The following is a 26,326-nucleotide window of genomic DNA, read 5'->3' as shown; positions in this document are numbered from 1 at the left end:
TTGGAAATGGAAGGCTTTTATTACAATGGGGGGGTGCAAATTAGCAGCAGAACAGTGAAAACAGAAGGAAGAAGGCTTTGATTCCAATGCAGGGGGACACAAATTAGCAGCGCAACAGTGAAAACAGAAGCTCAGGAGCACGTTCGGCTTCCGAAGCAAAGTTCGCAAACTGGAACACTGACTTCCAGGTTTGCAGCATTCGAGTTCAAAGTTGTTCAGGAACTAAGCTGTTTGAAAACCGAGGTACCACTGTATATAGACATGGTTGCCATACATCCAGAATTGTAAACAGCGTCTGGGCGGAAATTGCTGAAATGTCCGGGAAAATCTCGACATATGGCATCCCATGTCGCAAGCGTAGATTTCGGCAAACTTCACTTGAAATGGATACGCCGCCCCCGCCCCCCCCCCCCAGTTCCTTCAAGCCCTCCTCAGAAGGCTTGGTTTCAGACTCTTGATAATCTTGATTGACTCCTCTGCATCATCTTCATGAAGTTTTCCCTTAGCATATAGCAAGCTTTCAAACTGTGAGTTTTGTTCTGCAAATCCATTTTTTAAAATCTAACTTAAATGTTGCATTCAACTGATGGTAACTTGACCAGTCTCCCTCCCACCTAGAGGAAGAAGTTCCCTTTATAGGGACCCCACATACAATTAAGCAATACCACACGGCCCTAAATCTAACCTCCCAATACATCAACCTCAGCGGGTAAACATTCACTCTGCTGTGTCAAAGTTTTACTGGACGTTTGGACAATATTGGCAAGAGCACCTGTAATCTCACAGTTACCACTTCCCCTGGAAGAATCACTTCCGTCCAAACCAGTAAGTATGTCTGTAATTATGACAATCTGACCAATGCCCAGATGACTTAAGCCCTATATGGGACTCCTCTCCATGGGTTCCCCCCTGAATATAGAGCATGGTCCAGTCCCCTGGACATTCTCAGACTTACAGAAGTCCTTCTCAAGGTCTTGAAGGAATCTAAAGAGGTGATTCAAGCAACACAAAAGGAGATTTCTCTTAAAGATCAGGAAGAACTTTCTGATAGCAAGAGCCAGCAGTGAAAAGGAACTCCCTCAGAAGGGGGTGGACTCTCCTTCATTGGAGGTCTTTAAGAAGAAGTTGGATGGCCATCTGTCATGGATGCTTGAAATGAGTTTTTTTCTGCATGGGCGGGGGTTGGACTAGATTCCGAATCTTCCATTCTATTATTTACCCTGCTGTGAGTTCTTGAATTGACTTATTTACAAATGAAATTTTATCCACATTCCATGCGCTGATATGCTTTCAACTCTGTATGAATTATTTGGTGGGCCATGAGAGTGGCATTCTGACTGAAGCTCTTCCCACATTCCAAACACTAAGAGGTTTTCTCTCTTGTATGAATTCTTTGATGGGAAGTGAGACTGTGGCTCTGACTGAAGCTCTTTTCACATTCCAAGCACTGATAGGGTTTCTGCCCTGTATGGATTCTTTGATGGGAAGTGAGATTCTGCCTGTGACTGAAGCGCTTCCCACATTCCAAGCACTGATAGGGTTTCTCCCCTGTATGGATTATTTGATGGGAAGTGAGACTATGGCTGTGACGGAAGCTCTTCCCACATTCGAAGCACTGATAGGGTTTCTGCCGTGTATGGATTCTTTGATGGGAAGTGAGATTCTGCCTGTGACTGAAGCTCTTTTCACACTCCAAGCACTGATAGGGTTTCTCCCCTGTATGGATTCTTTGATGGGAAGTGAGACTTTGGCTGTGACTGAAGCTCTTTCCGCATTCCAAGCACTGATAGGGTTTCTCCCCTGTATGAATTCTTTGATGGGAAGTGAGATGTTGTCTGTGACTGAAGCTCTTTCCACAATCCAAGCACTGATATGGTTTCTCCTCTGTATGGATTATTTTATGGATTATGAGATGGGGGCGTTGACTGAAGCTCTTCCCACATTCCAAGCACTGATATGGTTTCTCCCCTGTATGGATTCTTTTATGGATTATGAGATGGGGGCTTTGACTGAAACTCTTCCCACATTCAAAGCACTGATAGGGTTTCTCCCCTGTATGGATTCTTTGATGCAAAGTGAGACTGTGGCTGTGGCTGAAGCTCTTTCCACATTCCAAGCACTGATGTGGTTTCTCTCCTGTATGAACTTTTTGATGGGAATAGAGACTCCGACTGTGGGTGAAGCTCTTCCCACATTCCAAGCACTGATAGGATTTCTCCCCTGTATGAACATTTTGATGCGAAGTGAGACTGGACTTTTGACCGAAGCTCTTCCCACATTCCAAGCACTGATAGGATTTCTCCCCTGTATGTATTCTTTGATGCAAAGTGAGACTGTCTTTTCGACTGAAGCTCTTCCCACATTCCAAGCACTGATAGGGTTTCTCCCCTGTATGAATTCTTTGATGGGAAGTGAGACTATGGCTGTGACAGAAGCTCTTCCCACATTCGAAGCACTGATATGGTTTCTTCCCTGTATGAATTCTTTGATGGGAAGTGAGACCCTGCCTCTGACTGAAGCTTTTTCCACATTCCAAGCACTGAAAGGATTTCTCCCCTGAATGAATTCTTTGATGGGAAGTGAGACTTGAGCTGCAACTGAAGCTCTTCCCACATTCCAGGCACTGAAAGGGTTTCTCCCCTGTATGAATTCTTTGATGGTAAGTGAGACTACTGCTGTGACGGAAGCTCTTTCCACATTCCAAACACTGATAGGGTTTCTCCCCCGTATGAATTCTTTGATGGGAAGTGAGACTGTACTTCCGATTGAAACTCTTTCCACATTCTCTGCAGTCATACAATTTCTCTCCTCTGTGAATTCTTCCATGTGAAGTGAGGCTATCCCTCCGAATGAAGCTCTTTCGTTGATGGGAGGTGGACTGGGAGGTCTGGCCGATGTTCTCTCCATACTCTGAATATTTATTTGATTTCTCTGATATGTGGATTCTGTTATGGTCCCCCTTGTTCTTCCCTTCCCATTCATCACCATCTGCAATGAAGTGAAGATAATTATCGCGTCAGGAAGAAATGGAGCTCCAGATTATTGAACAGAGTTCCCCGCCCCCCCAACTCACTAAGAGACTTGACAGTGCTTCGTTTCAGCCTCAAGAGGACTTCCTTGAAGTCTAAATTAATGGCATTGTAGATGTGCGGCATCTTCAACCCCCCAACATTTGAGCACGCCTGAGGGGTGCCTGACTCTCTTGAAACCAATGGGCCACACTGCCAGCATACTGTGACCGGGGCGCAGATGACACAGAACCATCAAACCCACCACCTGACCCCTCCCCCATCAATGCACTGCCATGTTAGGGTAAGTCGTGCTAACTCTGCATCGCTGCCCCGGACCCCAACCCCACTCAGAGCGAAGGGGACGTGGTTCACATCCATTATTGAACAAAGTTAATGAATGCTTGTGATAAAGGAAGGACTGAAGTTAGATGTGAGGCCTTACAATAGTTTTCACTGCCTTTGTTGGCTGATATTAACTGAAATATTGCTTGGCTTTTATCTGGGATACATTTGATTTGGCTCAATCCTGGAATCCACCCCATATGCAAGGTCAGTCATCTCTTTGGTCAATCAAATGCAAACAGAAGCCAAAACAACAAACCTGACAGAAGTTACTTCAACTTCCCTAAAAACTCTCAAGCCCACATTTAAGAAGGCCTGGGTGGTTCAGACAAGCCTGGTCATTGTTTCAAAATGCATGACTAGACAAAGAATATTCACAAACCGTTGATATCCCTCCATTCAGGGCTCACGGTGTGGATGTTAGAATCCCAGATGCTGTTGGTCTCCATCCAAATAGTGGTGGTTCATCAAATAGAGCAGGGATGTGCAACAGGTCGATCACGATCTACTGGTTGATCCCTGCGAGGTTTTGGTCAATCACAGTCAATTGCTGGCCCCCTCCCGGATCCTCCCTCCATTGTTGGAGAATGGAAGACAGAGCTTACAAACCGAGGCTGGAGGCTGTTTTCCCCCCAGCGCTCCTTTGGTGAGTTGCTAATAAAAGCTCAACAACTTTGACCTGAACCCCTACAAAACAGGGGTAGATCACTCCAAGTTTTGAATTCTGTGAGTAGATCGCAGTCTCTTGGAAGGTGGCCACCCCTGAAATAGAGGTATGTATGGAATTTCAAAATTGATGTTATGATCTAACAGGAAATTTTAACGAGAGGGTCCATGATCCCTCAATTCTCCTTCTTGATTTCCTTAGAAAAAGCTCTCTGGTCAGGATCCAGCAACGTCCCTGCCTCCTCTGAAAGAAGCAGGAACATCTTTACCTGCACACTCCCCATCAGCTGTTGCCTCAATCTAAATTTGGTCTAAATTTAAACCTTTTCCTAAATATCTTTCTTCACTTTGAATCTCCTCTCATTTTCATGAGGAGACCAACTCTGTATAGTTTAATTGGTAACAGAAGATGGAAAATGACTATTACTCACACTTAATCTAAGCACGACAGTCACAAGAGCTTCTGACTAGGAATTCGGCTATGCGATGTTGAATGTTCTCTGTTCTCCGCTGTTTACCCTTTTTTGTTTCAATTTATACCAATTCATGAACCCAGAACTCATACGCTGATCACCAACGAGGAACGACATGTTATTCCTGCAAATTTATTTAGTCTACATATTTGTATCATATATTAGCCTTATATGATCCTTGTTTTTAAAAGAAAAGGAAAAGTTATTCCTAAAAGAAAAGAAAAAGGCAAAACACAGAGGCCCCATCGGCAATCAGTCCTGAAATTAGGATCAGGTAATTTAAAGAATCATGGCTTCTAGTGCTGCGCAATGGATCAGTGAGTTCTCTGACATTGGTAGGGCATTCAGAGCACAGTACTGGCACCAATACATCGCGGTGGCCGGGGAGCTGTGACGTATTCCTGGCTCAAATCGCCTGCAGATGTCAAAGGCGCTGGAAGGCAGGTGGAGGAGCCCAAAAAGGTGCCCACCTTCTCAAACTCCATCCGCCTGCCTGCCTCATCCCACCCCCAAAATGAGCAAGCCCCAGTAACTCTCCAGCCCCATCCATCCATGTCCCCATCTCCCCTCCCCTGGGACTCACCAGATATCTCGGAAGTCCCTGGGAGGGAACGCTCAGAGGCTGTGAGGAGGGATGCAGGAGACAACCTGACCAGGTCAACTGTCCATCTTCCCCCTTCCATCCTCGCTAGGTTTACAGATTCAGTCTCTTTCATCCTTCCTGAGGAGTCGAGAAGCCACCACAAGCTGCAGGGTCCTGGGAGAGAGGAAGAAACAAAGGGAGCCTCAGAGGCCCTGCAGGGATTCTCCTGCCCTAGATATCCCCCTGCTCCTGGAGAAGCACAAATGGGGCAGCCCCTTCCCAACAGAAACCCCTTTTAAAACATCTCCAGTGGTTCCAACTTAATCTGTTTGCACCTCACCCCACTTCTTAAGGCTGGCATGGTCTGCACACTAGTGACCTGAGAGTAGACCCCATTGAACTCAGAGGGGCTTATGGATAGAACTTGGTGCAAAAACCAGGCACCATCCTGTCCCCAAGCCTGAAAACTGCAACCCCAGAGCATGGGCAGAATACAGCCGAATAGCTATTACATGTAGGTGCCCCCACGTCTCAGTGCAAGAGATGCCTTAGCAGTTGAGCTGGCTGGGCCCCAAACCTCTTTCTGCTCATCATTAGAGCTGCTGAGAGACCCTAGAAGGTTGGGAATAGGATCTGGCTCCTGCTGTTTCTTAGCCACCTCCTCATTTTCCTTATTCACGCAAAATGGAGTGATTTTTGGTTGTGCTTTCTTTAGAGAAGCTCTCTTTGGAGCAGGGCCCGTGGCACTCGGGGAGAGACCAGAAATTTTCTAACCACTCCAGGTCAACACCATCTTTTCCCTTAATTCCTTTTTTTTAAAAAAAAGTACATGTTTTTATTAGGAATTCCAACATAACAATTTTAACAAAAATACATCATCCACATTATCCCCCCCCCATTTCCCCCTAAAAAAGAAAAAAATCCCTCCCCACCCCCAAGACTTCCCCCAGCTCCTCTCTCTGGTTTCGCAACACATAATTTTATCTGCATGTTATAAAATTGTAAAAATCCTCAATTTATCTCTATATATTACCAATAAAGAGTTTGTAATGAAGTTGGGAAATCGAAGAAGAAGAAGAAGAGGAGGAGGAGGAGGAGTTTGGATTTGATATCCCGCTTTATCACTACCCGAAGGAGTCTCAAAGCGGCTAACATTCTCCTTTCCCTTCCTCCCCCACAACAAACCCCCTGTGAGGTGAGTGGGGCTGATAGACTTCAGAGAAGTGTGACTGGCCCAAGGTCACCCAGCAGCTGCATGTGGAGGAGCGGAGACGCGAACCCGGTTCACCAGATTAGGTGAATACCGCTCTTAACCAGAACACCACACTGGCTCTTAGCAAGTTAAAACTTTGGCTCATGCTAAAGAAGAGCATTATGGGAGAGCCAAACGCTGTAGAATTCTTGGAATGTGTATCTGCTTCTTTAATTGCAGACTTTCTGTCTCAAAGAGTGTGAATAAGTTATCTTCTCCATCTGCAGGAAGGAGGTTCCTAGCTGATTTGTAGTCTTGACACCTGGCTATCTTAGATGCCCTGTCTGTGTGAAAAAGGTTATGAAGCTTAATTTACAACTCAAAGAATCTGGTCTGGCTTTGGGAATGCTTTTCATCTTCAAGGCCTTTTGATAAACAGGATTTGGCTGTCGAGGCTCCTAAGAAGCCTGAGTTATTGTTCTATCTAACCATTGGCGAGTTGCTAATTAATCTAAAGAACTGATTGGCTTTTGAGTTTTGAATCCACGTGGGTTCAAAAGGGATAAAACCTAAGGAAGCCAACTTGCAATTCCCTAACATACCTTGCCATGTGAGACCATTGTCTTGCAAAGAGGACTTGCCCTGATGCCAGGGATGCGGAGAACAGTTCTGTTTCACACTTTCATTCTCGTTGTATGTTCTGTAGTTAGTGATATTGAAAAATTTGAATAATCTTGGTTTTTAAAAAATTCTGGAAAAAGGATTTTTCCCTGTTACTGTCTTTTATGCCTTTCTGCCGGGGAAGCCAAACCAGTACCTGACCACTTAGTCACCTACCAGAGCCTGGTGGATTTCTGTCTGTGACACAGAAAAGTGACACAGTGTGGGGCAGTCTGGAAAAACTGGAGAATAATCTCCTTCCTTAGGTTACTTTTCAGGGCTGTTCTAAGATAAGGAAGTGGGGGCAGCAAACTACTGTTTTTGTTTCTTTATGTTCTGAAAAAGTTTCGACGCACCCCACCCCCCTCAGCCGGGTCTTGACGGAGTTGGAAGGCAGACTGGAGAGGTGGGGGAGTGTGCACGAATGATACACAAGCCCCGATACCTCTCCAGCCCCATCCATCCATGTCCCCATCTCCCCTCCCTTGGCACTCACCAGATCTCTCGGAGGTCCCTGGGAGGGAACGCTCAGAGGCTGTGAGGAGGGATGCAGGAGACAACCTGACCAGGTCAACTGTCCATCTTCCCCCTTCCATCCTCGCTAGGTTTACAGATTCAGTCTCTTTCATCCTTCCTGAGGAGTCGAGAAGCCGCCACAAGCTGCAGGGTCCTGGGAGAGAGGAAGAAACAAAGGGAGGCTCAGAGGCCCTGCAGGCATTCTCCTGCCCTAGATATTCCCCTGATTCTGGAGAAGCACAAATGGGGCAGCCCCTTCCCAACAGAAACCCCATTTGAAACATCTCCAGTGATTCCAACTTAAACTGTTTGCACCTCACCCCACTTTTTAAGGCCGGCATGGTCTGCACAGTAGTGACTGAGAGTAGACCCCATTGAACTCAGAGGGGCTTATGGATAGAACTTGGTGCAAAAACCAGGCACCATCCTGTCCCCAAGCCTGAAAACTGCAGCCCCAGAGCATGGGCAGAATACAGCCGAGTAGCTATTACATGTAGGTGCCCCCACGTCTCAGTGGAAGAGATGCCTTAGCAGTTGAGCTGGCTGGGCCCCAAACCTCTTTCTGCTCATCATTAGAGCTGCTGAGAGACCCTAGAAGGTTGGGAATAGGATCTGGCTCCTGCTGTTTCTTAGCCACCTCCTCATTTTCCTTATTCACGCAAAATGGAGAGATTTTTGGTTGTGCTTTCTTTAGAGATGCTCTCTTTGGAGCAGGGCCCGTGGCACTCGGGGAGAGACCAGAAATTTTGTAACCACTCCAGGTCAACACCACCTTTTCCCTTAATTCCATATCATGTTTCCTTATGCCATTTGTAGCAATTAAAGCTTTTCTAACTTTAGTCTGCAGCAACCTCTGTGTCATTCACTTAGTGTTCTGCAGAATGCGGAGGCTAGACTGGTGACTGGGAGTGGCTGCTGGAACCATGTAAGACCGCTGCTAAAGGAACTACATTGGTTCCCAGTATGTTTCCAAGCAGTATTTAAAGTGTTGGTGCTGACCTTTAAAGCCCTAAATGGCCTCGGCCCAGGATACCCGAAGCAGCATATCCACCCCCATCGTTCAGCCTGGACACTGAGGTCCAGCACCAAGGGCCTTCTGGCGGTTCCCTCAGTGCAAGAAGAGAAGTTACAGGGAAGCAGGCTGAGGGCCTTCTTGGTAGTGGCGCCCTCCCTGTGGAACACGCTACCATCAGATGTCAAGGAAATAAAGAACCACACAACTTTTAGGACACATCTGACGGCAGCCCTGTATCGTGACGTTTTTAATGTTTGATGTTTTATTATGTTTTTATATGTGCTGCCCTGAGTGTCTGGAGAAACCCAGTCAGATGGGTGGCAGGTAAAGATTATTGTTATTATTATTATTCGCACAAGATTTTGATGGCGGTGGCAGCTTCACCCCAGTGCCTTGCCAGGGCAGGAGGGGCATGGTCTTCCTAAACATATTGAGCTGAGCAAGGCTGGATGCAGCTCCTGCTCCCAAGAGTGGCACGTGCCAGTCTGTGCACTTGCTCTGCTGGGAGGGGGCAGATGTTTAACAAGGTTGGAAACCAGATCTCACCTGCCCTAGGGACTCCTCTCAAGAATCCTGGGAGCCAGAATTGGTTCAGGACCCTGAGAGGTGCAAGGAGACAGCTTCAGCCCTGCTGCCCAAAGACTGCAATTCCCAGGGTGGTCTCCAATCCCCCCTTCTTGCCAGGGAACTCTGGGAATTGTATTCGGGTAGATCGTGGGAGAGGGTCTCCCCTCCAGTCTCCACACTTGGGGGCGGGGGCTGTATCTCTCCACTCCACAGGGCTTCTCCTTCCTCGGATTCCATGGACGCTTATTTTTGTCAAGAAATGCGACTTTCCCCTCAGTCTGAAGGGGGCTTATTTGCATGCCCTCCTTTTGTTGCCCCAAAGACTCCCCCCCCCCAAAGGAAGGCAGCATCTTGATCCAAAGGAAGAACAGAGTTGCAGACCTGCTGGACACTCAGCCCCTCCCTGGCACGGCAGAGAGGAACTGGGGGCAGGACCCTCTGCTCCCTGACTTGGGGGTCTCCCCCCCATGCATGAGCTGAACGGGGGGGTTGCCTCCTCCCTTGCAGCCCTGGGACCCCCTTCTCCCCGCTGCACCCCGAGGGGGAAGAGAGAAGAGACTCACCAGATTCCAGGAGGGGCACCGAGGAAGTTTTTGCAAAGCAGAGAGAACAAAGCAGCCTCCTCTTTGCTCGCAGGAAGGGACTGGGCAGGGAGGGGCTTCTGTTCGGGAGGACCTTGCCCTCCCCCGCCCTCCCCTTCCTGTCCTCTCTAGGAATCCCGCTCTGCTCCTTTTAACCCTTGGCAAGCCGAGGGCACCCAGACCGCCCCTCCCTCCCTCCCTCCCTCTCCCTGCCTGCTTCTGCGCTCTAGGGGCTGCCCTCCCTTCTCCATCTGGGCCAAGGACTCTGCATCAAGGCCCCCCCCCATCTTATGCAGAGTGACGACAAGGGAGGTGGGGGTTCCCCGTTACCATTCTGCCGTGTGCATCTGGATCCCTACTTTGAAATGACTAAAAACCTGAATGTTAAAGCGCCTTTCCTGGAAGCGCCTTCCCTGGGACCCACCGGCAGGGCACATCCTGGAAGTCTCTCCCCCCCCACGTTTCTCTTTTCCTGGGGGGCCAAGAGATGCTCCCCTGCCCTGCACCCCCCGGGGCCCCTTTGCGGAAACTGAAGTGCGATGCCCACCAAAGGGAAGGCGAAGGTGAAGGACCCCTGGACCTTTGTCCGCAGACAGCGCCCCCCCTTTCTTCCCCCACACCAAACATAACCACAGTTTTAAAAACCCTCCATACTCTGTGTAGAATAGTGGGTAGACATGGCAGACGACACAGCGATTTCTCCAAAGCAGCTCTTTATTTTGTAAGCTGGAACAGAAAACTGAACAGCAAACAGCTCAGCCGGCCTGCTTTTATAGGCAGCCAGCTGTTAACATTGTAGCAACAACAACCCAGGGTTTCCCGCCTAAAATAACTGACGTGGACCTGAGTGAAAACTATCTACAGTATTCCCCTGATGGCCCAGGGTGAGATCTTCAGTACATAACACTCTGGGCATGTGCAGATTTCGCAGCTTTCTGTAAACCAGAGGCAGGGAAGAAGTGGCCAAAGAACCACCTTGCAGAAAAGGGGCCTTGTGGGCTGAGGTGCAGGATCCCTGAGGATCCAGTACAGGAAGAACTGCCCCCCCATCATAGAGGGGGGGTGGTACCCCCACCTGACTCGCAGAAATAGACTCCCGGAGGAGCAAGCAAGGGAGGCGGATGGGCAGAGAGGACAAAGAGATGAAGATGCAGTGATGGGGAAGGGAGGGGCCCCCCAAAAGGGCCCTCACTGGTCCCCGGATCTATGCAATCCAGCTGCAAAGTGGGAACCCAACACCTGCAGGGCTTGCGTGGCAGGATGAAGCCCCTCCCGCGCAGGAGATTACCCTCCCCCCACGCACAATAACACTGGGATATTCAAAAGGTAAAGGACCCCAGTCAAAGGCGACTGTGGGGTTGGGGCGCTTGTCTCCGCTGTCAGGCCGAGGGGGCTGGCGTTTGTCTCCAGACAGCTTTTCCGGGTCACGTGGCCAGGAGGACTCAACCGCTTCTGGCGCCACAGGGTACAATGATGAAAACCAGAGTGCACAGAAATGCCACAACTACTTGCACTGGCATGTTTTTGAACTGCTAGGTTGGCAGAAGCTGGGACAGAGCAACGGGAGCTCACCCCGTCGTGGGGATTCGAACCCCGACCTCCCTTGTCCTTCAGATGAGGGTCCCCATCGCCAAAGAGGGCCCTCAGGGTTGACTCCCCAGGGAGGGGGTGGAAAGAGGCCCAGGAGCCAACTCCTAGGGGCCAAGGTCCCGTTGTCCCCCACCTAAATAAAATATTTGAGGGCCCCCCAAAAAAAAGTTGATTGACATTAAAATGGTGAGGGGTTTGTGGCATCATCTCATCCATTAGACTGGGAGGAAGAGGGTGTGGGAGGGAAGCCCAGCCAAGCATTGCCAGGGGACGGTTGGGGGCGCTGGCAGAGAATTTCCTGGAGGGGCTCCAGAGCTGCCTTGGCGTCTTCCTCCTGCTCAGGTATCTGAAGTAAAGCGGGGTGGGGTGGGGGTCCTAGTCCCACCGCACCCCCTTCCTCCAGGGAGTTTGGATTCATGGAATCCTAGAGCCAGCCAGCCAAAACCACAGAGAGCATGTGAAGCTAACTCTTTATTAGCAGAAACAAGGACGGCTCCAGGGAGCCAGGAATGGTCAGCACTCAACTCTTCTCAGTAGTTGCAGAGATCCGGTTGGAAGAATCCGCAGCCCAGCCCTTTGCGGTTCTGACGCACAAGAGCCAACTCCTAGGGGCTGATCGGCTTTGCCAATAAAATATTTGTGGGGTCCTGGCACCCCCAAAGTTAACCGGCACTGCCATTCAAATAGTGTGTGTGCACGGCATCATATGATCAATTCTGCTGGACAGTGATTGCCTGGGCCCTCCTATTATTTTATTCAAGTTGGCACATCTGCTGAGAAGTAAGCCAGGTCAGAAGTAAGCCAGGTGGTACATGGGGAGTGATTTTCAGCCCCATGGAACCTTCAATGTGGGGTTCCGCAGGGCTCAAGCCTATCCCCCAGGTTGTTAAACATCTACATGAAACTGCTGGGTGGTGTTATCTGGAGGTTTGGAGTACGTTGTCCGCAGTATGCTGATGACACTCAGCTCTGTTTCTCCTTTACACCTGCAGGTGAGGCAGTGGAAGTTCTGGACCAGTGTCTTGCCTCGGTAATGGACTGGAGAGCCAACAAACTTCAGCTCAATCCAGATAAGACCGAGGCACTGTTAGTGGGTGGTTCCCTAGGCCACCTGCTCTTCACGGGGTCACGTTTCCTCCAAAGGAGCAGGTTCACAGCTTGGGGGTACTCCTGGAGCCTTTGCTGTCGCTCGAGGCTCAGGCGGCCTCGGTGGCCCGGAGTGCCTTCCATCAGCTTCGGTAGGAGAAGGAGAAGCTGTGAGGATACTGTCTACTTGGATCTCATTTAAGTCAGGAAGGGAAAGATCTTCTAGAAAGAGAAGAATCCCAAACCAGTTATGAAGGGTGTGGTGACCCCCTGGGTCTTCTATACTGTCAGAAGTACCTCAGGAGCGTGGAAACTGACAGAAAGTACCACCTTGTTTAAGAATCAAAATATTAAGGTGCAACAGCTAAATTAAGGAGCTGAAGTGAAATAACTGGAAATAAGCTCAGCACTGGCCATCCTCTCTAGACACCTGTAACATGGAAGAGGAATAACTTAAAAGAAGCAACAGAAGTTTAAAAGAAGCTGTGCATTTACTACTTTGTTTAGAAGCCTGTAACACACACTAAATTTAGTACAATTTATTAATAGGTTTACTGTTTCCTGAAAGAACATTATCTATCTCCTGACACATCCTTTGCTTTTTTCAATTCGTTCCGGAGGTCCGTACTTAACCTGAAACTGTTCTTAACCTGAAGCACCACTTTAGCTAATGGGGCCTCCTGCTGCTGCCGCACCGCCGGAGCACGATTTCTGTTCTCATCCTGAAGCAAAGTTCTTAACCTGAAGCACTATTGCTGGGTTAGCGGAGTCTGTAACCTGAAGCGTATGTAACCTGAAGCGTATGTAACCCGAGGTACCACTGCATCAAATTAAAAGAATACGAAGAACTCAAAATACTGGGAATAAATTAGTTAGAATATTTCCAACTTAAGGCTACATACGAGAAAGATATAAAAACTAGGGGATTTGGGAAATAAAATATCAAAATTAGAAAGAGAGGTTTTACAAAATAATCAAAAAACACTCTCTAAAATATATAGATTATTAGATAAAGTCCTCCCAGATCAAGAAGTCAAAGGAGAGAATATTCTAAAGTAGGAACGGGATTTAAGATATACAATTGATTCTGGAGATTGGAAAAAGTTTTGGGGGAAAAATATAAATTTTACAGCTTAGTATTCATTAAGAGAGAATTATATGAAGATGCACCACAGATGGTATATGGCACCAGACAGACTGGCAAAAACGAATAGATCAAATAGTAATAAATGCTGGAGATGTAATAGAATGAAAGGCACTCTATACCATATGTGGTGGACATGTCCAGAGATCAGAAAATTTTGGGAGATGATCCATGAAGAGATTAAAAAAATGATAAAAGTATCATATATCAGGAGGGCAAAAGCATATTTACTAGGAATCTTGAGTAAGCATATCCCCAAAGACAAAACTAACATCTTTCTGAGTGCAACAACAGCAGCGAAAATGTTGGTAGCCAGTCATTGGAAAGGAAATTATATCCCAACAAAAGGGGACTGGTTAAGTAAACTATGTGAGTACCTGGAGTTAGCAAAATTGACGGATTTAATAAGGCATAAATCCAAAACTATAATACAGAAACAATGGGAATGCTTAAATGAATATTTATACAAGCAGGGCTCAAATGTGAAAGTTTGCCTGTGCTTAGACTAAGCTTGTTAAGAATATAGAGAACATAAAGATTTGACGGATTATGAAAGAACCTAAGGAAGGGAAATGATTGAAGAACAGATGTAAAGGCGAGCAAGATAACTAAGAGGCGTGCGGTGAATGCGGTGGAAGTCTTTTAAAATATTTTAACTAGGATTTATATTATTGTAATACTTGAAGGAGTCAAAATTAAGGGGGTGAAGCAATTAGCAATTCAAGCTAAAGAGCTAGCCCAGGAAGATGGAAAAAAAGTAACTACGCTATCTAAACAGGGGGCAGAATTGCCGGACCCCCAGAGAAGAGCTAATACGATTTTGGGAGGAATTCCGGAAGAAATACAGGCTAAAGAGTTGGAAGAAACTTTGAGAACCTGGCTATGCTCCACCTCCATGAGGTCCAGCGCCAAGGGCCTTCTGGCGGTTCCCTCGGTATGAGAAGCCAAGTAACAGGGAACCAGGCAGAGGGCCTTCTCGGTAGTGGCACCCACTCTGTGGAACGCCCTCCCATCAGATGTCAAAGAGAAAAATAACTACCAAACTTTTAGAAGACATCTGAAGGCTACATTTAGGGAAGCTTTTAATGTTTAATAGGTTAATGTATTTTACTGTTTTGCTGGAAGTCGCCCAGAGTGGCTGGGGAAACCCAGCCAGATGGGCGGGGTATAAATAAATTATTATTAGTAGTAGTAGTAGTAGTAGTACTCAAGGAGTTAGTCTGAAGGCAGAAGATGTGGAACGAGCCCATTGCTGCCGAGGGCCTAAGGGGAGAAAATCCCCCAGGAATGCAATAGTTACGTTTTCTAGAGAGAAGCTGCAACAGCAGGTATACCAGACTTTGAAGGAAATTGAGTTTCCAAGGGAAAAGAGTGTGGGTGAGTCGAGATGTATGCCAGGCTACTTTAAGGCAAGAAAGCCCAATGAAACCTTATGCACAAAAACTGCATAACAACGACATAACATAAGGTTTTACAGCTGAATTTTATAAGGAAATGGTAGAAATTTTGGCCCCGGAACTACAACAACTTTTTAACAGTATACTAGAAGGGAAAAAAGCCCCAGAAACATGGAGAAAGGCAGAAATAATGGTAATCTTAAAACCAAACAAAGACCCTAAAGAAGTAGGTTCATATGGACCTCTAAGTCTATTAAACCAAGATTATAAAATCTTCGCCAAAATTATGGCACCCCCCAAATAATAAAAGAAGACCAATATCACGGACAAGTAAAAAAGTTCGGGCTACTGAAATTAGATGTCTTTAAAGCATGTGATACACTCTCACAGGAATTTTTATGGGAAATAATGACAAAATATGGAATAGGAGAGGTTTATCGGTTCGCGATACAAGAACTATATAAGGAAAGAACAGCAGTGGGGAGAGTTAATGGGGAATACTCCCAATCTCCCCCAATACACAGAGGCGTTCGGCAGGGGTGTCCTCTTTCGCCGTTCCTATTTATAATGGCTATAGCACAACTAGCGGAAAGGATAAGGAACTGTGGGAGGATAGAGGTCTATAGGATTGGGAAAGAGGAGATGGAAATCAATTTGTTTGCAGATGATATTACTGGAATCATAACAAATCCTAAGGAAGGGATAAAAGAAATAAAGATAATATTCAAAGATTTTGAGGAATATTCTGGATTAGGGGTAAATATAACAAAATCAGAAATAATGTATTTTAATGTAAATGTAGCCGGAAAAAACGTAATAAACAACATAACAGGAATGGGCCTGGTGTCTAAAAGAATAAAATACCTAGGCATCAAACTCTGCAGAAATATTAACAAGACTGCAGAATTCAACTATAAGAAGGTATGGAATGAAATATTAAAGTAGAGATGAGAAAACAGCAAATGGAACAATGCTACATAACTCCAGCCCAGCTTGCTAATATGGTAGCAGGATTGAATTCTAGCTGTTGGCACTGTAAACAAGTCAAGGGATGGTTTTCCCATATGTACTGGGAATTCCCGGAGGTAAAGGAATTCTGGGAAAAAGTCCTAAAGGTTATTAAGGAATTTTTTAAAATGAAGCTATCAATAGATTTCATGACAATGGGTATACTTGGAAACATGGCAATAGAGAAAGGTGACCAGTTTACCTTCAAAGCTATGATATTAGCGGGAAAGGCAACGACAGCTTTAGGTTGGAAAGAGAGAGGAAAAGACAGTAGAGGCATGGAATACTTATTTGTTGAACTTATTCAGTCAGACATTGTCGCAGTCATGTCACAGGAAACAACGTGGAAGGTCAAGTCCACCACAATAAGGAACAGATAGAACCCCTATCTTGATTGGATAAAAACTACTGGAACAAAAGACATTCGGTAGAAACTAAAGACACTATGCCCGTGGCTGAGAATAATTGTTTGAACCCTTCCAATGGGTAGGGGGGGGGGGAGGGAAAGGAAAAAATTGTACAGCAAATTTAAAAATTGTAAGCATATATGTAAAAAATCGAATATTTTTTTTTAAAAAAAGAAAGTAATGCAAAACAGATTAATCAATTCCAGACTTTTAAAAACAACTAAAACAGCAATTTAACATGAATTTTACTATCTAACGAGATCATTGATCCATAAAATGAAAGCAATAATCAATGTACTGGACTATAAAAGAAAGAAGACAGTACTTTAGATTAAAATTAAAATTATTATTTTTTCTTACCTGCACTGATGATAGACATTGTTTGGATGGGGCTTTTATGCATTGCCGCAGTCACACAATCAATCAAAAACAGAGAAGAAGCCACAGTCACAAAAATGAAAAAGCCAAATAAAAACGCCATTACTTTTAGCAAAAACAAAAGCACCAAATAACACCTCAGAACACTGCAATTGGAAATGGAAGGCTTTGATTACAATTGGGGAGGGCGCAAATTAGCAGCGCAACAGTGAAAACAGAAGCTCAGGAGCATGTTCGGCTTCCGAAGCAAAGTTCGCAAGCCCCCCTCATATGGCTTGGTTTCAGACCCTTGATGATCTTGATTGACTCCTCTGAATCATCTTCATGAAGTTTTCCCTTAGCATGTAGCTAGCTGTAAATCTTAAATTTACTTTCCACAGTTGCTCCCATAAAGCAAAGTCAATGTTTTGTCCTACATCTCTGGCCCAGCTTCTCATTCATGATTTTATCATTTCATTCTTTGTATCCCACTCCAGTAACATTTAGATAATATTTTAACCCTGGAGCCTAATAACTGCCTTTCAAACTGTGAGTTTTGTTCTGCAAATCCGTTTTTAAAAATCTGACTTGAATGTTGCATTCAACTGATGGTAAATTGACCAGTCTCCCTCCCACCTAGAGGAAGAAGTTCCCTTTATAGGGACCCCACATACAATGAAGCAATACCACACGGCCCTAAACCTAACCTCCTAATACATTGACCTCAGCGGGTATTGGTCTGCTGTGTCAAAGTTTTACTGGACCTTTGAACAATATTGGTGAGAGCACCTGTAATCTCAGGGTCACCACTTCCCCTGGAATAAGAATCACTTCCGTCCAAACCAGTAAGTATGTCTGTAATTATGACAATCTGACCAATGCCTAGACGACTTAAGCCCTATATCAGACTCCTCTCCATGGGTTTCCCCCCAAATATAGAGCATGGTCCAATGCCCTGGACATTCTCAGACATACAGAAGTCCTTCTCAAGGTCATGAAGGAATCTGAAGAGGTGATTCAAGCAACACAAAAGGAGATGTCTCCTAAAGATCAGGAGGAACTTTCTGATAGTAAGAGCCAGCAGTGAAAAGGAACTCCCTCAGAAGGGGGTGGACTCTCCTTCATTGGAGGTCTATAAGAAGAAGTTGGATGGCCATCTGTCATGGATGCTTGAAATGATTTTTTTCTGCGTTGGCAGGTGTTGGACTAGATTCCGAATCTACCATTCTATTATTCACCATGCTGTGAGTTCTTGAATTGACTTTTTTACGAGGGAAATTTTATCTACATTCCATGCGCCGATATGCTTTCAACCCTGTATGAATTATTTGGTGGGCCATGAGAGTGGCACTCTGACTGAAGGCCTTCCCACATTCCAAACACTAAGAAGATTTCCCTCTGGTGTGAATTCTCTGATGCAAAGCAAGACTGCGGCTGTGACTGAAGCTCTTTCCACATTCTAAGCACTGATAGGGTTTCTCCCCTGTATGGATTTTGTGATGCAAGGCGAGACTGCGGCTCTGACTGAAGCTCTTCCCACATTCCAAGCACTGGTATGGTTTCTCCCCTGTATGGATTCTTTTATGGATTATGAGATAGGGGCTTTGACTGAAACTTTTCCCACATTCAAAGCACTGATAGGGTTTCTCCCCTGTATGGATTCTTTGATGGGAATAGAGACTCTGACTGTGACTGAAGCTCTTCCCACATTCCAGGCAGTGATAGGGTTTCTCCCCTGTATGGATTCTTTGGTGGGAAGCGAGACTGCTGCTCTGACTGAAGTTCTTTCCACATTCTAAGCACTGATAGGGTTTCTCCCCTGTATGGATTCTTTGATGGGAAGCGAGATGGTCGCTCTTACTGAAGCTCTTTCCACATTCAAAGCACTGATAGGGTTTCTCCCCTGTATGGATTCTTTGGTGGGAAGCGAGATGGTCGCTCTTACTGAAGCTCTTTCCACATTCCAAGCACTGATAGGGTTTCTGCCCTGTATGGATTCTTTGATGGGAAGTGAGATGGGTTCTCTGACTGAAACTCTTCCCACATTCCAAGCACTGATAGGGTTTCTTCCCTGTATGAATTCTTTGGTGGGAAGTGAGACTGCTGCTCTGACTGAAGCTCTTTCCACATTCCAAGCACTGATAGGGTTTCTGCCCTGTATGGATTCTTTGATGGGAAGTGAGATGGGTTCTCTGACTGAAACTCTTCCCACATTCCAAGCAGTGATAGGGTTTCTCCCCTGTATGGATTCTTTGGTGGGAAGCGAGACTGCTGCTCTGACTGAAGTTCTTTCCACATTCTAAGCTCTGATAGGGTTTCTCCCCTGTATGGATTCTTTGATGGGAAGCGAGATGGTCGCTCTTAATGAAGCTCTTTCCACATTCCAAGCACTGATAGCGTTTCCCCCCTGTATGGATTATTTGGTGGGAAGCGAGATTGGTGCTGTTACTGAAGCTCTTTCCACATTCAAAGCACTGATAGGGTTTCTCCCCTGTATGGATTCTTTGATGGGAAGCGAGATTGGTTCTCTTACTGAAGCTCTTTCCACATTCAAAGCACTGATAGGGTTTCTCCCCTGTATGAATTCTTTGATGGGAAGCGAGATTGGTTCTCTGACTGAAGCTCTTCCCACATTCCAAGCACTGATAGGGTTTCTCCCCTGTATGGATTCTTTGGTGGGAAGCGAGACTGCAGCTGTGACTGAAGCTCTTTCCACATTCCAAGCACTGATAGGGTTTCTCCCCTGTATGGATTCTGTGATGGGAAGCAAGATTGGTGCTGTTACTGAAGCTCTTTCCACATTCCAAGCACTGATAGGGTTTCTCCCCTGTATGGATTCTTTGGTGGGAAGCGAGACTGCTGCTATGACTGAAGTTCTTTCCACATTCTAAGCACTGATAGGGTTTCTCCCCTATATGGATTCTTTTATGGATTATGAGATGGGAGCTTTGACTGAAACTTTTCCCACATTCAAAGCACTGATAGGGTTTCTCCCCTGTATGGATTATTTGATGGGAATAGAGACTCTGACTGTGACTGAAGCTCTTTCCACATTCCAAGCACTGATGTGGTTTCTCTCCTGTATGAACTTTTTGATGGGAATAGAGACTCTGTCTGTGACCGAAGCTCTTCCCACATTCCAAGCACTGAAAGGATTTCTCCCCTGAATGAATTCTTTGATGGGAAGTGAGATGTATGCTTTGATTAAAGCTCTTTCCACATTCTAAGCACTGATAGGGTTTCTCCCCTGTATGGATTCTTTGATGGGAATAGAGACTCTGATTGTGACTGAAGCTCTTTCCACATTCCAAGCACTGATAGGGTTTCTGCCCTGTATGGATTCTTTGATGGGAAGTGAGATGATGTCTGTGACTGAAGCTCTTCCCACATTCAAAGCACTGAAAGGATTTCTCCCCTGTATGAATTCTTTGATGGGACGTGAGATGTATGCTTTGATTAAAGCTCTTTCCACATTCTAAGCACTGATAGGGTTTCTCTCCTGTATGAATTCTTTGATGGCAAGTGAGATGTGATCTGTGACTAAAGCTCTTTCCACATTCTAAGCACTGATAGGGTTTCTCCCCCGTATGAATTCTTTGATGGGAAGTGAGACTGTCCTTCCGATTGAAGCTCTTTCCACATTCTCTGTAGTGATACACTTTCTCTCCTCTGTGAATTCTTTCATGTGAAGTGAGGCTATCCCTCCGAATGAAGCTCTTTCGTTGATTGGAGGTGGACTGGGAGCTCTGGCCGATGTTCTCTCCATACTCTGAATATTTATTTGATTTCTCTGATATGTGGATTCTGTTGTGGTCCCCCTTGTTCTTCCCTTCCCATTCATCACCATCTGCAACGAAGAGAGAAGATAATTATTGCCTCAGGAAGAAATGGAGCTCCAGATTATTGAACAAAGTTCCCCGCCCCTCATCTCACCAAGAGACTTGAGAGTGCTCCGTTTCAGTCTCAAGAGGAGAGCCTTGAAGTCTAACTTAATGGCATTGTAGATGTGTGGCATCTTCAACCCCCTAACACTTGAGCACGCCTGAGGGTGCCTGACTCTCTTGAAACCAATGGGCCACACTGCCAGCATACTGCGACCGGGGCGCAGATGACACAGAACCATCAAACCCACCACCTGACCCCTCCCCCAGCAATGCACTGCCATGTTAGGGTAAGTTGTGCTAAGTCTGCATTGCTGCCCCGGACCCCAACTCCACTCAGAGCGAAGGGGACGTGCTTCACATCCATTATTGAACAACGTTAATGAATGCTTGTGATAGAGGAAGGACTGAAGTTAGATGTGAGGCCTTACAATAGTTTCCACTGCCTTTGTTTCCTGGTAATAACTGACATATTGCTTGGCTTTTATCTGGGATAGATTTGATTTGGCTCAATCCTGGAATCCACCCCATATGCAAGGTCAGTCATCTCTTTGGTCAATCAAATGCAAACAGAAGCCAAAACAACAAACCTGACAGAAGTTACTTCAACTTCCCTAAAAACTCTCAAGCCCACATTTAAGAAGGCCTGGGTGGTTCAGACAAGCCTGGTCATTGTTTCAAAATGCATGACTAGACAAAGAATATTCACAAACAGTTGATATCCCTCCATTCAGGGCTCACGGTGTGGATGTTAGAATCCCAGATGCTGTTGGTCTCCATCCAAATAGTGGTGGTTCATCAAATAGAGCAGGGATGTGCAACAGGTCGATCACGATCTACTGGTTGATCCCTGCGAGGTTTTGGTCAATCGCAGTCAATTGCTGGCCCCCTCCCGGATCCTCCCTCCATTGTTGGAGAATGGAAGACAGAGCTTACAAACCGAGGCTGGAGGCTGTTTTCCCCCCAGCGCTCCTTTGGTGAGTTGCTAATAAAAGCTCAACAACTTTGACCTGAACCCCTACAAAACAGGGGTAGATCACTCCAAGTTTTTAATTCTGCAAGTAGATCGCAGTCTCTTGGAAGTTGGCCACCTCGAAATAGAGGTATGTATGGAATTTCAAAATTGATGTTATGATCTAACAGGGAATTTTAACGAGAGGGTCCATGATCCCTCAATTCTCCTTCTTGACTTCCTTATGAAAAGCTCTCTTGTCAGGATCCAGCAACGTCCCTGCCTCCTCTGAAACAAGCAGGAACATCTTCACCTGCACACTCCCCATCAGCTGTTGCCTCAATCTAAATTTGGTCTAAATTTAAACTTTTTTCTAAATATCTTTCTTCACTTTGAATCTCCTCTCATTTTCATGAGGAGACCAACTCTGTATAGCGTATTTTTCGCTCCATAGGGTGCACCGGACCATAGGGCGCACCTAGTTTGGGGCACCCCAGCCCCAAATAGCAAAGAAGCCAAGACAGTGAGCGGGATCCATCCCGCTGGCTGTCTTGGCTTCCTCTTTAGTCGCGCGCAAACCCTCCAGCCGGGAGAGGCTGCGGGCGGCTTTGGCAGAAGCCAAGACACCTAGCGGGATGGATCCCGCTAGCTCTCTTGGCTTCGTTTTTAGCTGCAGGGCTGGGGCGGGGGAAGCCTGAGCTTCCCCCGACCCCATCCCCCAGAAGAGGCAGCTATCCACAAGCCTTTTGAATGCGGCGGGAGTTCCCGCCGGGCTCCAAAGGCTCACGGACAGCAGCCTGAAGCCTGAAGCCCGGGTGTGCAGTGCCAACCCCCGCTGCGCACCGACCCCTATCGCCCTCCAGGCTTCAGCGAAAGCCTGCATTCGCTCCATAGGACGTACAAACATTTCCTCTTCATTTCTGGAGGGGAAAAAGTGCGTCCGATAGAGCGAAAAATAAGGATAGTTTAATTGGTAACCTAAGATGGAAAATGACTATTACTCACACTTAATCTAAGCACAACGGCCACAAGAGCTCCTGACTAGGAATTCGGCTATGCGAAGTTGAATGTTCTCTGTTCTCCGCTGTTTACCCTTTTTTGTTTCGATTTATACCAACTCATGAACCCAGAACTCATATACTGATCACCAGCGAGGAACGACATGTTATTCCTGCAAATTTATTCTGCTAGTTTTGAGATATACAAATGACGTGAGAAGAATGAGTCTATATATTTGTATCATTTATTAGTTCTATGATCCTTGTTTTTAAAAGCATAAAAAGTTATTCCAAAAAGAAAAGATAACGGGGTAACTCACAGAGGCCCCATCTGCAGTCAATCCTGAAATTAGGATCAGGTAGTTTAAGAATTTAGGATCAGCTTCTAGTGCTGCGCGATGGATCAGTCACTTGCTCCCAGTACGTTTCCGAGCACAATTCAAAGTGTTGGTGCTGACCTTTAAAGCCCTAAACGGCCTCGGTCCAGTATACCTGAAGGAGCGTCTCCACCCCCATCATTCTGCCCGGACGCTGAGGTCCAGCGCCGAGGGCCTTCTGGCAGTTCCCTCATTGCGAGAAGCAAAGCTACAGGGAACCAGGCAGAGGGCCTTCTCGGTAGTGGCGCCCGCCCTGTGGAACGCCCTTCCAGCAGATGTCAAAGAGATAAACAACTACCTGACATTCAGAAGACATCTTAAGGCAGCCCTGTTCAGGGAAGTTTTTAACGTGTGATATTTTACTGTATTTTTGATTTTTATGGAAGCCGCCCAGAGTGGCTGGGGAGGCCCAGCCAGATGGGCAGGGTATAAATAATAAATTATTATTATTATTATTATTATTATTATTATTATTATTATTATTATTATTATTCTGTTGCTCTGTTCTCTCCTATCTCTCCTACCCCCCCCCGATTTAAATCAATTCATGAACTCAGAACTCATACACTGACCACTAATGATAAACCATATGTTACAGATATTCCTGCAAATTTATTCTGCTATTTTTTTTTATAATAATATTTATTAAGTTTCAAAGATAAAACACAAACATTAACAACAAATAACAACACAAAAATGAAAAAACAAAAAAATAAATAAAAATCCAACAATAAACAATACATAAAAACAAAATAAGACATCCATAATCATACTTTCATTTGCTTCTTTCTTTGACTTCCTCACACCTCCCTTTTTTGTAGTCCACTTTAAATTATTATTTCAGCAAATCCCTCCCATCTTACCCAAAATTTGGTTTGTATACTTAGCATACTTTCCTCATCCTTATTTAAGCTTCAAGTCAACCACATGTAATTACCTAAACTCTCACCACATTTATACAAAGTCCAAGAAGTGTCTATCCACCGTTGTTCAATCTCACAAATATTTTAGTTTGTTTTACATTAAACTTTGAACTTAATATGTATTTTGTACACTTTGAATTTCCCAAATTTCCCCCCCTCAGCACCCCCCTGGTCCCAGAAACTGCCTGTCCTTACCGTCCATTCCCTAATGTCTCTCAATCTGGGAATCTAATATCGGAGGCTCTTAAGTCTCCTCCCAGTCCCTTCTGCAGATTTTGTTCATACTCTTTGATACCAACTGACTCATCTCTGAAGTATTTCATCCTGACGTTAAAGTTACATCCTTTATGTAATTCAGCCAAGTTTCCAAAGTTATAATTGTAGTTTGAGTAATCTTTCAGGAGGTATATCCAAATACCTCCAAACCCACGGGCCCCAAGTCCGTCTGACTCTTCCAAACCCAAGTCCACGTCCATATTACAACAGTCCATAGACCCCTGTAAGACAGGATCCTTCCATTTTACCAATCTGAACTGGCATCCTGTTGTCACAATCTGTCCCTCAGCAATGTCCTTGCCACATGTCTTCGGTTTGTAAAACTGAGTTTGCATCTGTAAAGTCGAAAGTGCCTCATGTGTTACTTTAGTCTCTTCTTCCTTTTCTTCCATCAACTCAACCAGTTCCCGACCATTCTTTTCCTGTTCCCCACTGTCCCGCCCAATTATGTGATCTAATTTCTTGTGGAGCCCTTCCAACAGAAAGTTTATCTTATGTAATGCATTTATTATTGCTTCAGAGGTCTGCATTTTGGATGTTCAAGGTCGATTCCCAAGCTTTTATCTGCAGCTGGCACTTGTTCCTGTAGCAGTTTCAAAGTTTCCCCACTAGAGGGATACAATTTAACTATTTTCCAAGTGCCAGTTCAATTTCAAGAAGAAGTAAACAATGTTGCAGATCTCCATTTTGAATGCAGGAGGGGGTAGAGGAAACTGTATCTTTTAGACAGCTGTCTACATCCATTTGTCCAAAAAAGGAGTAGTTTTTTTTCAAATCCTTTCTTAGCATCCAGACAGCCTGTTCCCAGGTCAGTGCTGAGAAGGTTTTAAATCCCAATATTGTCCAAATCAAAGTTTCCCCCTACTTCCTCCAAAGGGGGTGAATACTTTAAACAGCGGATATTTAGGCTTGCAAAAATAAAATTGCAGGATTTTTGCTTGTAGTGTCTTTGCTTCAGGCTATATACAAAAGCGGAAGGTGGACTTCCTGTTTAGACCTTCCCGCTATTAAAGCCAGATTAACTTTTCCTCTTTAAAAATTTCCAATTAAAATTTAACTTCTTTAAACCTCGGTCCTTATCTTAATTCTTCTAATTGGTTCTACTCACGGGTAGTTACTTTTTGAGCCGAATTGTCCAGAAAGAAATCAGCGCTCTCCGACAACAGCTGTGCGGCTTCACTCCGGGGACGATGCGGTCGATCCGAAGCACCGCGCTGCTCACCCCGCCTCACGGCGGAGCCTCAAACAGGGGTCTCCTCGCGAGCAAGGGAGGCGCAAAAGGTACACGCCGGATCCCAGGTCCACAGGCTTCTCCTGCCTGTGGTTTCTAGAGGGTCTCCGCTTTCGCCGCAGCGGCAGACCCTAAATCCCCGGAGCGGTTCCCCTGAGAGATCAGAGGAAATCCGCCATTGTCGCTGGTGCTGACCGGAAGTCTTATTCTGCTAGTTTTGAGAATCATATGAGAAGACTGAGAAGACTCAGTCTACATATTTGTATCATATATTAGCCCTATTATGATCCTTGTTTTGAAAAGAAAATGAAAAGTTATTCCTAAAAGAAAAGAAAAAGGCAAAAAACAGAGGCCCCATCTGCAGTCAATCCTGAAATTAGGATCAGGTAATTTAAAGAATCATGGCTTCTAGTGCTGTGCGATGGATCAGTGAATTCTCTGACATTGGTAGGGTATTCAGAGCACAGTACTGGCACCAATACATCACAGTGGGTGGGGAGCTGTGATGTATTCCTAGCTCAAATTCCCTGCAGATGTCATTGGCGCTGGAAGGCAGGTGGAGGAGCCCAAAAAGGTGCCCACCTTCTCAAACTCCATCCGCCTGCCTGCCTCATCCCACCCCCAAAATGAGCAAGCCCTAGTACCTCTCCAGCCCCATCCATCCATGTCCCCATCTCCCCTCCCCTGGGACTCACCAGATATCTCGGAAGTCCCTGGGAGGGAACGCTCAGAGGCTGTGAGGAGGGATGCAGGAGACAACCTGACCAGGTCAACTGTCCATCTTCCCCCTTCCATCCTCGCTAGGTTTACAGATTCAGTCTCTTTCATCCTTCCTGAGCAGTCGAGAAGCCACCACAAGCTGCAGGGTCCTGGGAGAGAGGAAGAAACAAAGGGAGCCTCAGAGGCCCTGCAGGGATTCTTCTGCCCTAGATATTCCCCTGCTCCTGGAGAAGCACAAATGGGGCAGCCCCTCCCCAACAGAAACCCCATTTGAAACATCTCCAGTGATTCCAATTTAATCTGTTTGCACCTCACCAAACTTCATAAGGATGGCATGGTATGCACAGTAGTGGACCCCATTGAACTCAGAGGG

The 26,326-nt window shown here is 45.8% G+C and overlaps 1 pseudogene; it reads right to left on the bottom strand.

Annotated features, from left to right (window-relative positions):
• LOC128409499 (zinc finger protein 850-like) lies at window positions 1-26,097 on the bottom strand (annotated as a pseudogene).
• Between the last annotated feature and the right edge of the window lie 229 nt (window positions 26,098-26,326).

Source organism: Podarcis raffonei, chromosome 2, assembly GCF_027172205.1.
Source record: "Podarcis raffonei isolate rPodRaf1 chromosome 2, rPodRaf1.pri, whole genome shotgun sequence".
In the NCBI taxonomy this organism is placed as follows: Eukaryota; Metazoa; Chordata; class Lepidosauria; order Squamata; family Lacertidae; genus Podarcis; species Podarcis raffonei.
The sequence above is the reverse complement of the archived record's forward strand: the minus strand, read 5'-3'. Positions and strand labels throughout refer to the sequence as shown.